At 41.0% G+C, this 13,231-nt stretch overlaps 1 protein-coding gene across 3 annotated transcripts in view; it reads left to right on the forward strand.

Moving 5' to 3' along the window:
* USP9X (ubiquitin specific peptidase 9 X-linked) overlaps positions 1-13,231 on the forward strand; it is a 485,115-nt gene that overhangs the window by 298,459 nt on the left and 173,425 nt on the right. For all 3 annotated transcript variants that reach the window (XM_049107421.1, XM_049107422.1, XM_025468828.3), the window contains one exon: positions 7,518-7,666. The gene's annotated coding sequence lies outside the window, so the exon portion shown is untranslated. The remainder of the gene's footprint in view (positions 1-7,517; positions 7,667-13,231) is intronic.

The following is a 13,231-nucleotide window of genomic DNA, read 5'->3' on the forward strand; positions in this document are numbered from 1 at the left end:
AAAATTACTCTCCAGGGGCACCTGACTGGCTCAGTCGGTTGAGCATGCGACTCTTGACCATGGGACAGTGAGTTTGAGCCCCGTGTTGGGTATAGAGATTACTTAAAAAAAAAAAAAGAAAAAAGAAAATCTTAAGAAACAAATTCTCCTAAAAGCTGAACCAAATTACCTATAAAAAGGCTGATTTTTGGTGATTATGTATCAATGTTTGATTCCCGACACTCTTCCCTACAGGGGATATTATCTTTTATTTTTGTCTATCCAATGGCTAAAAAATGGTTTGTGTTTTCCTAAGAATTGGTGAGGTTGCAAATCTTTTAGTATTTTTATTGGCCATATATGGGTTTTCTTTTGTGAATTGCTTTTCTTTGCCCTCTTTTCTATTGGATTTGACTTTTCCTAATTGATTCTTTGTATATTCTGGATACAATCCTTTGTCAGCTATCATATTGAAAATATAAAAATATTGTCTCCATGTTAACTAACTAGAATTTAAATAGCAGTTTGAAAGAAAAAAATATGGTTTCCTTATTTGTGTCTTATGGTTTCACTTTTTCCTGTATGTCTTTTAATTAACATTAGGTCTTAGTTTAAGTGTATTCAAATGTGTAAGCCTGGGACACCTGGGTGCCTCAGTGGTTGAGTGTCTGCTTTCACTCAAGAGTGTGATCCCAATCTGGGGATCAAGTCCCACATCAGGCTCCGTTGGAGGAGCCAGCTTCTCCCTCTGCCTGTGTCTCTGCCTCTCTCTGTGTCTCTCATGGATAAATAAATAAAACATTTAAAAAGAAAACAAACAGGGATCCCCGGGTGGCTCAGCGGTTTAGAGTCTGCCTTCAGCCCAGGGCCTGATCCTGGAGACCCAGGATCGAGTCCCACATCAGGCTCCCTGCATAGAGTCTGCTTCTCCCTCTGCCTGTGTCTCTGTCTCTGTGTCTCTCATGAATAAATAAATAAAATATTTTTTAAAAAAGAAAACAAACAAAAAAACAAATGTGTAAGCTTTTCTTTATGGTTGTACTTTTTATGTCTTACTTAAGAAATTTTCCACTATCACAAGATCATGAAAATAATTCTCTTACATTATCTCCTAAAAAGTTTTCCAGATATTTTTTCTCTGCAGATACATAATTTGTGTAATCAGAAAACAGGATGACATCATGCATACTGCTCCATAACCTGTTGTTCTGTCATTTAGCAATATATTTTCAACATATTTTCTGTGAATAAATGTATCCATGGTGTTGTGGGTGGGGTTTCCCAGGAAACAGTCTCAGATAGAGATTTGGGTACAGAAGTTGATTAGGTAAGGCCTTCAGGATCAACATGTATGGGGGAAGGGAACAAAGTAGGATTAGAGAGGAGAGCAGTGGTGCAGAGGCAACCAGGGTTGCAACTTCATAGTTTAGAGGATCTTGTAAGTCACAAATTGAAGGGGCTTGGCCTTGAGACTCCAGTATTGTTAGATGTGGCTGCCTCCAGCGAAGCGGATTGGACACTGAGTAAGGCAGCTGACTTCAGCGGAATACAATTCCTGGAGATAGCTGCCAGATGAAGGTTGTCAGCCTATAGTATTCCTAATAGATGGCTGTCCTGAAGGGGTATCTGAGCAGCACATCACAGAATCCACCACAGTTAGGGACAGTTTTGACTCTGAATAGCAGAAAACCCGGCCTACCCTTGCTTAATAAATAAGAGTCTGTCTCACTTAACAGAAGGTCTGCAGTAGATAATTGCCAGCATCAACAGTATCTATCCTTTTTATATGGAAAGCAGAAACGTTCTCAGAAGTCCCCAGAAGACTTTCCCTGAAAATTAATTGGCCAGTACTGGGTCACAAGTCTATCCCTAGGTGCAGGGGAAGCTGGGAAAGTGGGAATAGGATTGTCACGATTTTGTGCTTGGAGCAGTGAATGTTGCTGCCTTGAACAATCTCTGGGTTCTGTTACCATAGTGGAAAAGGAGAAAGTATATTAGGCTTACCACAAATAGACCTCTACAAAGTTATTCTAAATAACTGCATTTGAAAAAAAAAAAAAAAAAAAAAAAAAAAAAATAAATAAATAACTGCATTTGGATATAACTTACTGAGTCTCTGTATTGCTAGACATTTGGTTGTTTCCAGCTTTTTGCTATTATTCATTGTACTTCAGTAAACATCCTTGCAATTTTTCTCTGCCCATATCCTCAATTATCTCTTTGGAATGATATGCAACATACGTAATTGCTAGGAGGAGGGAATGTACTTTTAAAGAATCTTGATGGAGATTACCAAGGTGTACCTTTGAAAGGCCTCCAAGTCTTTCAAAAGGCCATTATACCTTACAATTTTATGTCTTCCCTCAGCAGTGAATGAAGAGGTCTATCCTTACTGACACTGGATATTAACGTTCTCATCAATTTGCATCAGTTTTATATTTTTAAAAAGTACCTCATTTTAGTTTGCGTTTTCTATTGATTTTTATTGTCTGTATTTGTCAATTTTTGCATTGTGGTCCAAAAACCGTGCTTTGGACCTTTTGGTTTTTTGGAAAGTATTGAGATGTAGTCAGTGTTTGGCTATTGTGCTCTGGGGGTTAATTCCAGCAGGCCTGAGTTGTTTTGCTGGTCAAGGCATGAAACATACTGATTAACAATGTTTCCATTTAACTATGCCGGGACTAATTTCAGGGCATTTCAACCCAGTTTGTTGGAACTATTTATTGATAACAATGAGAGTGATATTTGCAGGTGGTCTTGGTGTTAGCGAAGCCCATCCCCACCCCACTCTCTGGAGGGCTCTGCTGCTGAGTCTGGTTACATTTCAGGAAAATGGCTACGTGTTACGAATACCTAAATATATATTCATAATTAGTATTCAAAGCAGCAGCAGAAGAGCTATGCAAGAGTACTTTGTAACACGAATATTTTTATGACCTATAAATTGTACTCTGTATAAATGCCAAAAATATTTTTAAAATATCACTCCGAAAGGTAAAAGGAGAAAAAAATAATTTTGCTAATTAATTCAATGAAGAATGATGACATATGAATTTAGAAACATATGCCATAGCTATTTTAATGAGAAACATGGCAGGGCTGTTTTAAAAACATTTACTGAATATGTAGTTCATGAATAATAGATCTCTTACTCCGTAGATGTTTTCTTAGTTAAAAAGGGTTAACAGCTATTTTTACAGCAAAAATAAAACCATGGTGCTACAAATCCAACAAAATGACTTGAATATTTTACTATCTCTAAATATTTGAATATATTGTACTAAAAATTGCTGGGATAATTTTTATTGCATTTTGTATGACTTGTATAATCATTATTGCACTTTATAATTTTAGCACACATTATAGTCTTGCATGTAAGTACTAGATATTTACTAGTTGAGAAAAATATCCTATAAGTCAGCATGCACTTCAGGTGAAAGATGTAGAAAAATAAAGTTAAATAGTTAAAAATGATACTTGATATAGATTTTGAATTAGTAAGAGTTATCTTTGAAATACGGAGTAATAAAGTAAACTAACTTACTACTAAAGCATTATGGGTAAATATATGGCCAGCCACTACAAGCATATACTTAAGTATATCTGTCAAAATAGTCAAGATTAAAAAGAATTAGACTACTCAATTCAGATAAGAATACAGAAAAGATAAACGCTCTATACTTAGTAGATAGAAATGTAATGCAGTATAGCTCTTTTGTGAACCAATTTAGCAGTACATAAAGCATAAAAATTATTCATAGCTTTGACTTAATAAATATGTGAGTCTAGGGATGCCTGGGTGGCTCAGTGGTTAAGCATCTGCCTTCAGCTCAGGGCATGATCCTGGGGTCCTGGGATTGAGTCCCACATGGGGCTCCCTGCGTGGAGCCTGCTTCTCCCTCTGCCTGTGTCTCTGCCTCTCTCTCTCTCTCTGTGTCTCTCATAAATAAATAAATAAATAAATAAATAAATAAATAAATAAGTCTAGAAGTCTAAAATAATAATCCAACACCCCGGGGCACCTGGATGGCACAGTCTGTTGAGTGTGACTCTTGGTTTTGGCTCAGGTCATGATCTCAGGGTTCTGGGATTTAGCCCTGCACCAGGCTCTATGTTCAGTGTGGAGCCTGCTTGGGATGCTCTCTCCCTCTCTCTCTGCCCCTGCCCTTCACTCTCACTCTCTCAAAAATAAAGAAATAAATCTTAAAAAAAAAAATCCTACATCCAGAGAAACCTGTACATACAAAGATATTTGTTGCAGCATTATTTATAGTGATGAAAATTATAAGCAGCTTATGTCTAAAACTTGGAGAAGAATTAGTAATTAATGAAGCCATTAAAATGTTATTTAAACTATAGTATATTTGTATAATGAAGTTAAATGAAGCTGTAAAATGGAGTGAGGAAGATCTCTGTGCTTTTTTTAAGGTTATCTGTAGAATATGGTGTTAACTGAAAAAAGGCAAAGTGCAGAAAAGTTGTATGGTAGGGAATATAAATATAGGTATGTATTTTCTGATATTTTTCAAAGGGAAACAATGGAAAGTAAAACAAGGACTAATAAAAGTGGTTTCCTAAAGGAGGAGGCAAGGAATGTGGAAAGTACAAAGATGGCAGCTAGACCTCTCTGAATATATCTTGTTTCATAATTTTGTTTTGAGTAAAAGATGGCCCCCAAAGATTCCCACCTCCTGGTATTTACATCCTTGTGAAGTTCCCTTGACACTGTAGCAGGGTTTGTCTGTGTGACCAGTAGAATTTGGCATCAGTGATAGTATATAACTTCCAAGATTGGACTCTAAAGGACAATGTGGCTTCTGTTTTATTCTTTCTTTCTCTTGGACCACTTGTTCTGGGGGAAGCCAGTTGCCACATGGTGAGGATCTGAGGTCTGCCAGCAGTCACGTGGGTGAACCATCTTGGAAGCAGATGCCCAGCCCCAGTTAAACCCTGAGATGACTGCAGCCCTAACAGACATCTTGACTGTATTTCATGAGAGACCCTGAACTAGAACCACCCAGCTAAGCCATTCCAGATTTCTGACAGAAACTGTGAGATAATAAATACTTGTTATTTTAAGTTTGATTTAATTTGCTAGGCAGCCGCTAATACATGTTGGAACCATAAGATTGTTTAAAATAATTTAAAAACTGAATCTCATTCTTGGACATTGAAGACAAACAGAAACAAATGAACTCAAGTATATATCAAGTTTTGCCATCAAAACTACACAGAGAATAATTATTCCAAGTGACTTGGAAACATAGTATTTTTATAGTATATCTCTAGTGAGTTAGATCCTAAGGACAAGAAGAACTGCAAATAAATCTGAAATGGCATTCAGTGTGGTCTAATTGTCAGCAATAATATTGATAGTGTTACCCTGACGCTCCTCTATCTATATAGTAGAATCAAGCAAATCAGTCATTATGTTAATATCATTAAGAATCAAGATTTTATACATGAGAGAAAAGAGATAAATACAGAATCAAAGAAACTAAAAATCCTTTAATCTTTCATTTGGATTGAAAATAGCAGTATCAATTTATAGTTTATTTTTCTTTTTCTAAGAAATATGTCTTTCCTAGCTCGGTGCACTTAAAAGACCTAAAAGAAATGACAACATAATAGCAATAAATACCCAGCATCCAGATTATGGTGACTAAATATAATTTAAAACAAACAAACAGGGGCAGCCCTGGTGGCTCAACGGTTTAGTGCCGCGTTCAGCCCAGAGTGTGATCCTGGAGACCTGGGATCGAGTCCCACGTCGGGCTCCCTGCAGGGAGCCTGCTTCTCCCTCTGCCTGCGTCTCTGCCTCTCTCTCTGTCTCTCATGAATAAATAAATAAAATATTAAAAAAAATAAAACAAACAAATATGCAGAGCTCCTTAGGGAAAGAACTGATTTCAATTCTGAGGCTGGAAATGTAAAAGATGAAGCTGGAATATCCTGTCTTACTAGAAATTAAAGCCTACAAGGGTGGTATTAAAGGATTAAGGAACCAACTTTTTAAGGGGTTCTTACTGGCCCCAGATAGAACACTTTAAGCATGAAAATGCCTAATGACTGCAAAGTAATATACACATTTATACATCAAATATTGTAGAACTCCATGAGTTCATTCTGATACTAAAAAATAAAACCTCATTGGTCACTTTTTGGAGGCTGCTAGGACATCAACTTATGAATCATAAAATTAACAAAGGGAAAAAAATCAAACACTTATCCTGCCTGACTGTATTTCAGAGCAGTCAGAATTGATGAGAAAGTTCTTCATTAAAAAAGAATTCAAGGGATCCCTGGGTGGCGCAGTGGTTTAACGCCTGCCTTTGGCCCAGGGCACGATCCTGGAGACCCGGGATCGAATCCCACGTCGGGCTCCCGGTGCATGGAGCCTGCTTCTCCCTCTGCCTGTGTCTCTGCCTCTCTCTCTCACTGTGTGCCTATCATAAATACATAATAAAAAAAAAATTAAAAAAAAAAAGAATTCAAGCTCTTAAAGGAAAATCACCATTTATGAAGGAATGGCCTGGATTATGGAAATGCTTCAATATCTTGATCTGAGCAGTGGTTACATGGATGTATAGTCTGTAAATAGTCCTCAAGCTGTTTACTTAGTTTCTGTGCATTTAATTTTGGGTAAAGTATACCTCAACTTAATAATTTTACCTCGATTTTTAAAAATGACCATAGTGCTTTCCAATGAGGGGTAATAGGAAGTACACAGAATGCTATGAAATATCCTTGCCAAAAAATTGAACCTGAATCTAGCCAAGGCTCCAGATGTAACTACCCACTTACAGAAAATAAAGGGGACAGAGGAACATGTTAAATGATACCAGTAGGATTCAACCAGAAAAATTTAGAATATGAGACATTCCACAGGACAAATGATGTTTTTCTGGTGAATTGAAATAATATACAGGAAACAGGGAAGGGGGAAGAAAGGATTATAGATTAAGAGAGAATTAAGAGATATACTGACAGAAACCATACCTGGACATTGTTTGGGTCTTGATTCAAACAAACCAACTGTAAAAAGCCATTTTTGAGACAACTGGGAAAATTTGAACACAGACTGAGTATTCGATTATATTAAGGAATTAGTGTTAATTATATTATGTATGATAATGGAATTATGTTCCTAAAGTCTGTATCCTATTAGACACTTAAGTATTTATGGGTGAAATTATGTCATTTGCTTTAAAACACTCCAGGGGAAAAGTATGGAGGGAAATAAATGAAGCAAGAAAGCCAAAATAGTAATAACTCTTGAAGCTGAGTGACAGATAAACTGGAACTCACTAAACTATTCTCTATTTTTCCGCATGGTATTAAGTTATTAAGCCTCACACTCACCCTTCCATATTCAACCCTTTGATTCGGGAGATGGGAAGCTACCACCCACATTTCTGTTTGGCCGGCTGCTTCCTGCGAGACTCTGCCTATAGGGGGCGATAGAGGGAGACTGCAAGGCGGGAGGAGGACGTAGCAACTTAAACTCCTTTCTGTTCTTCCTTGTTCCCTCCTGTCAGCTTCCTGCTGCTGTCAGCATTCCCCCAGAACATTTCTTCACCGCCGCCCCAGCAGCGCCTTTCCTTGTCTCCAGCGGAATCCGGCTTGCAGTTTTCCAGGATTCACAGAACGAGCTTCATCCCACCCCCATCAGCAGCACCAGCATGAGGTGAGCAGCACCCCCTCCTCAGAGGTCTGGGTCCCAGTTTCCACGGAGCCCTTCCTCCAGTCTTCTAAGTTTAACAATTCCATTTTCTCCTTTGTACCCCAGCGCTGGGGCTGGTAGCAGCTTCCTTCTATTACTTTCTTTACGATACCTTAAGAGTTCTCTTTTCACCGCTTGAGTTAGCTCCTTAACTTTATGCCTAGTTAACGTTTTTGTTGTTTTTGTTTTGTTTGTTTTTTAAATAGTAAATCCTGTCTTTTCGAATAACTAATGTGCTTTCTACGTTCCAATTGGTCCCTGATGAAAGGTACACGGACTCCCATTAGTCATTGGTTGAGGGCTGCGTTCAGGGGGCTCATTCCCCAGCATTTCTGGTCTGCCACATGGGTAGCAGAGCCAACTCCAGCAGCTAAGCAGGTTCCAGTGGCAAGAGAAAGCCCTTAGGCAAAGTAATTCAGGCGCTACCAATTGGAAGTTGCGCCAGTGTGCATTAAAGTGATAAGGTGGGGGCGGCTGGACAATTTTGCTACGCAGCCAGATGCCCTTTATAAAACATTAATTTCTAATTACAGAAGCGTTAATTGTCCTTGAAGGACAGTTATTAAGAAAAGGCTGAAATCCTCTCAGTCACCAGCCCCAGTTCTGATTCCTTTCTCTTCTCTCCTGCTGCCCAGAGGCAGCCAGTATTACCGGTTATCATTTACATGTGCTTTTCTACATGTATTATTAAAACACACATGGCATTATGTGTGGGTTCAAAAATTTTTTTTGCATAGTATATATATCTTTTTTGCATATGATGATATCATCGAGCCACCTTTCTTTTCTTTCTTTTAAAATGTTTATTTATTTACTTGGGGGGAGGGGCAGAGGAAGAAGCTGACTAGCGGCTGGATCCCAGGACTCTTGAGATCATGACTTGAGGTGAAGGCAGATGCTTAATGGTTTCAGGCACCCAGCGTCCTCATCCTCATCTCATGCTTTTCACCTGCTGCCTAATATTCCTTATTAGGAGAGCATATGCCATTGTTTATTGCACTCTTGCCATATGTTCACTCTTACCCACATTCCATGATTAATGTTCATGTCCCTGCATCTTTCTACCTGTTTAGGAATGTTTCTCTAGAGTTTTTTTTTTTTTTTTTTGATTATTTATTTATGAGAGATAGAGAGAGAGGCAGAGACACAGGCAAAGGGAGAAGCAGGCTCCATGCAGGGAGCCCGACTCGATCCCAGGTCTCCAGGATCACACCCCAGGCTGCAGGCAGCACTAAACCGCTGCGCCACCAGGGCTGCCCTGTTTCTCTAGAGTTAATACAGAGTACAAGAAATGCTGGGTCTGAGAGAATACATATTTACAACTTGAATTAGATGTTAAAAATATGTCCTTCAAAAGGAAGTTGCAACTTACAAGCTGTAATACTGTGATTGGTAATAAGAAATATATATTTGGCTTCCCTTTCATTTCTGGCATAGAGCTCCTAAAACCCTTGGAATTTCCTAAGTGATGAGAGCAACAAAGGTGTCTTTTGTTATGTTAATGGTGACATTTGGGCTGTACCTAAGGCTGGGGGCTGGTTGCCAGGGGAACCAAGTAGGAATCAAGGGTTAGAACTTTGAGTCCCACCCCCTGACCTCCCGGGAGGAGAGGGGCTGGAGATTGAATCAATTACCAATGGCCAATGATTAAATCAATCATGACTATGTAATGAAGCCTCCATAAAAACCCCAAAGGACAGCGCTTGCAGGTTGTCAAACACCTGGTCTCAGGAAGAGTGACGGGCTTGGAGAAGGCATGGAAGCTCCTCGTCCTTACACCATACCTTGCCCTGTGCATCTCTTCCATCTAGCTGTTTCTGGGTTATATCCTTTTCTAATACACCGGTGATCTAGTAAGTAAGATGTTTCTCCGAGTTCTGTGAGCCACAATAGCAAATTAATGGAACCCAAGGAGATGGTTGTTGGAACCTCCAATCTGTTGCTGGTTGGTCAGAAGCACAGGTAACAGCCTGGGCTTGTGATTGGCTTCTGAGGTTAGGGTGGCTGGGGTTGGAGAAACCGTCTTCTAGGACTGAACTCCTAACGTGGCTAATCTGATACTGACTCCAGGTAGGTGGTATTGGAATTGAGTTGAATTCTTGGACTCTGCTGGTCCCAAAATTGCCTGGTATTGTGTGGAAAGCCCTTCCCCCAACTTGGGATTTGGGTCCAGGAACTCCCAAAAAGTTGGTGGTCAGTGAATTGGGACTTGCTAGATGCGTCCTTGGCTCACGGAAGTATGTGGTTTGGGAAGAGAAAGGATGAAGGGGAGGTAGGGGGGGATGAGGAACCTCTTGATTCCTGGGTGATCATGTGGTTACTCCAGGAATGGAGCAGCAACTGTGTTGCGTTCAGTTACTAAAGATGGACCCAACTCCCAGGTATTTCGAATAAGGAAGTGCATACTAATGAGAAAAAGGCAAAATATTCAATCCTTTGGTCATTGTTGTTATCTGTAATGGCTAAACTAAAAGGGACCGCTCGGTCGGACTTTGGTGCCAGTCCAAACTCCGATTTCAGTGAGTCTGAGCTTTGGCCGTTAGCCTCAAAGCTGCCCCCCTAAGGTAAAAGTCACTGTGGGGGAAGGGCAAAACCAAGGAACTTTTGAAACTAGGGGGATAGAGTGTGAAAGCGTTGTTTTCATTTTGTCTAATCAGTATCCTCAGCTTCCTGAGGAAGCCTTCCTGAGCCGGATTGGGGGAGTAACTGATTGGGGGCGGTGTGTTTGGTCTGAATGCCGCCGGTGGAACAGCAGGTTCGGGTTGAGGCGGGACCCACAGATCGCTCTGGAACACTCGCAGGTGGCTGTATGTGATCCAGACATTCCCCAGGGAACAGCCAGCCTGGATAAAAGCCACCCTAAGCCTTGTTAATCCTTGGAAAGGGGACTGTACTTAACCCCCACATGAATGCCAAGTGCAACACCCCGATGGAGCAGCTGATAAGCTTCCTATGCAAGGCGTGGGGACTGGCTTTATGACAAGCGAGATATTAACCCGCCCAAAAGGCCCATTACCCGAGTCATGGTAAATGCCATGGTTGAGGGGGCCCCTTTCACAGGAGCGCCCCACCGAACCTCATTGCTGCAGAACCAAACAACAGCTCGGGAAGCCTCATCGAATTTGCTGCCTCAGCTTCCCCTCAGGGGTCTTACAGATGCTAATAGAAACCTTAGGTTAATTAACAAGCAAATGGAGAAAGTCTAGGGACGTTTCCGAACCAGGTGGAAATTTTTGAAGTTATTAAGAAATATGGTGACTAAAGTGAGTATCGATAGGAGTGAAACAAAGAGGAAAAGAGAAAGGGGACTCGTCCCAGCCGGGTGGAAATTTTTAGGTGATTATTAAGACATGGGTGAACCGTTTTTTTTGTTGTTGTTGTTCTGTATATATAAATTGCATAAGGATTTTTTCTTAAAAGAAATAGGATGAATAAAACAGACATTGATGGGGTTAAGACAAAGGTTTTATTTTTTTTTTAAGATTTTTATTTTATTTATTCATGAGAGAGAGAGAGGGGCAGAGACACAGGCAGAGGGAGAAGCAGGCTTCACGCAGGGAGCCCGACTCGATCTGATCCTGGGACCCCAGGATCACGCCTGGGCCAAAGGCAGGTGCCAATCCGCTGAGCCACTCAGGGATCCCTAAGACAAAGGTTTTAATAACAGCACTACCTAAGGTTGATCGGGCCAAATGGACCCGTTACTACCCCAGCATTAAAGGGCCCCAAACAATTTTGCTTTATGTTACCCTGTTTGGGAGAAATTTCACAAGGCGGAAGGCAAAAAGTACAATGAAGTCCCTGACCAGCAACTGCTTGGGCAAGCAGTTAGGCAGATTAATCAAGATAAAGATGGACAAAAGGGCCAGCGTCCCTTGGCTTAAACACCTCACTGGAGATTCAAAGCCTGTATAGCACAAGAGTAGGTAAAATGGTCAGAGAAGTTTCCCTGGACTTCTTGATACGGGAGTCCCATGAACTAGGGTACCAAAACCCATCGGTAAAGCCCTGACTCCTGATACAATTAGACTGACAGAATGTAAAAATATAGGGTTTGATAGGATTATGAAAGTTGATATACTAAAGCTGGTGTTCTCTGAAGAAATCATGTTAACTTTACCTGAATGTTTTATGGGAATGGATATTAAATGTGGCTGAGGAGCACTTCCTTTGCCTGGTTGTAAAACCGTAACCTGTTGATGAAGTCCTGACAGGCTGCAGCTAGGAACGCGAGTCCATGGAATCATGGTAAAAGTTTGTAGGAGAATTTGTACATTTGAATAGACTTTCTGGGAAGGGCTTGCGTTTCTTTTACCTGATGGTTAAAAGGCAAAATATTAGGGAATGACAAGGGATGGACATTGTATCTGACAGGGGAATGCTTCCCCTACCTAGTATTGTAACAGAAGGCATGTATGTCTGCCCTTCAAGGAGCATTAACTGGATGTGCTAAATGGGAACCAGTAAGATGCCTGAGCCCACAGCGGAGGGTAGAAGCTGGAATGTTGGTGAAGACCAATTCTGGCAATAGTGCTTTGTAAGAGTGTACACTGGGGTTTATGGCAAGAGCCTGTGAGCGCCTCCCAGTGACCACTACTGGGACTTTGGAGAGGAGAATTTTGAAGGTCATTTACAACCTTGCTATGGGATATTATTAATTGAAGCTGAAGGGCATACACGATCTTGAAACCTGAAATACCCATAATGTCTAGAATGATGTTCGAGAAACACCTTAACGGGAATAGCAGTGCCTGGGAATGCGAGGAGGAGCTTCCTCACAAGCAGGGAGCCCTTTTCCCCTAGGATAGACTCTGGAACTGTGTGAGGAGCTTGTTGGATTCTCTTGTCACTTGGTCAGTGCCCTGTAAATAGCTCTCAACTGATGAACAAAAAGCTGCTTGATCTTTGGATGCAAGTTCCATGGGGAATGGACAACATCTTACTTGGAAGGCTTCCATTCTGAGCAAAAAAGGTGAAAGCCAGTCAGCTCAGTGGTCTGAATTGCATGCTGTTTTGCTCTCAGCGATGGAAGAATTGAACCGTGATAAAAAGCCTGTATGTTTGACTCTTTACTGACTCACGGGCAGTGGCCAGTGGCCTGGGCTTATGGTCAGCAGGAGGGCGGCAGAAACATGGTCTATTAAAGGGATGCCCAAGTAGGGCATAGCCCTCTGGAAATTTGAGGGGTGCATTAAAGTAGAACATGCCAATGCCCATCAGAAGAACTCCCTTCCAGGTTTGGAAGGTGGTTGGAAGAAGCTAGCAGATCTCCCCATGTACTCCCTTGAGGTAACCACCTGGCTGGGGATGAGTGGACATTGGGGGTCTGTAGCAAAGCAGAGATGGGCTGGTTCCAGACCTGTTCCTCTGGCACCTTCTGAGGTACAAAATGTCAGTAAGAATTGTTCTGTTAGCAAGGGAGACAGAGACTGCAGATGGCCTTGTGGCAGATTCCCTGGTGGGAAGGGCCTTAACATAGTGGGCAAGTGAGACTTGATACTGGAAGTACTGGGGTCTTCCAGTGGGTCC

This window comes from Canis lupus, chromosome X (genome assembly GCF_003254725.2).
Source record: "Canis lupus dingo isolate Sandy chromosome X, ASM325472v2, whole genome shotgun sequence".
Lineage (NCBI taxonomy): Eukaryota > Metazoa > Chordata > Mammalia > Carnivora > Canidae > Canis > Canis lupus.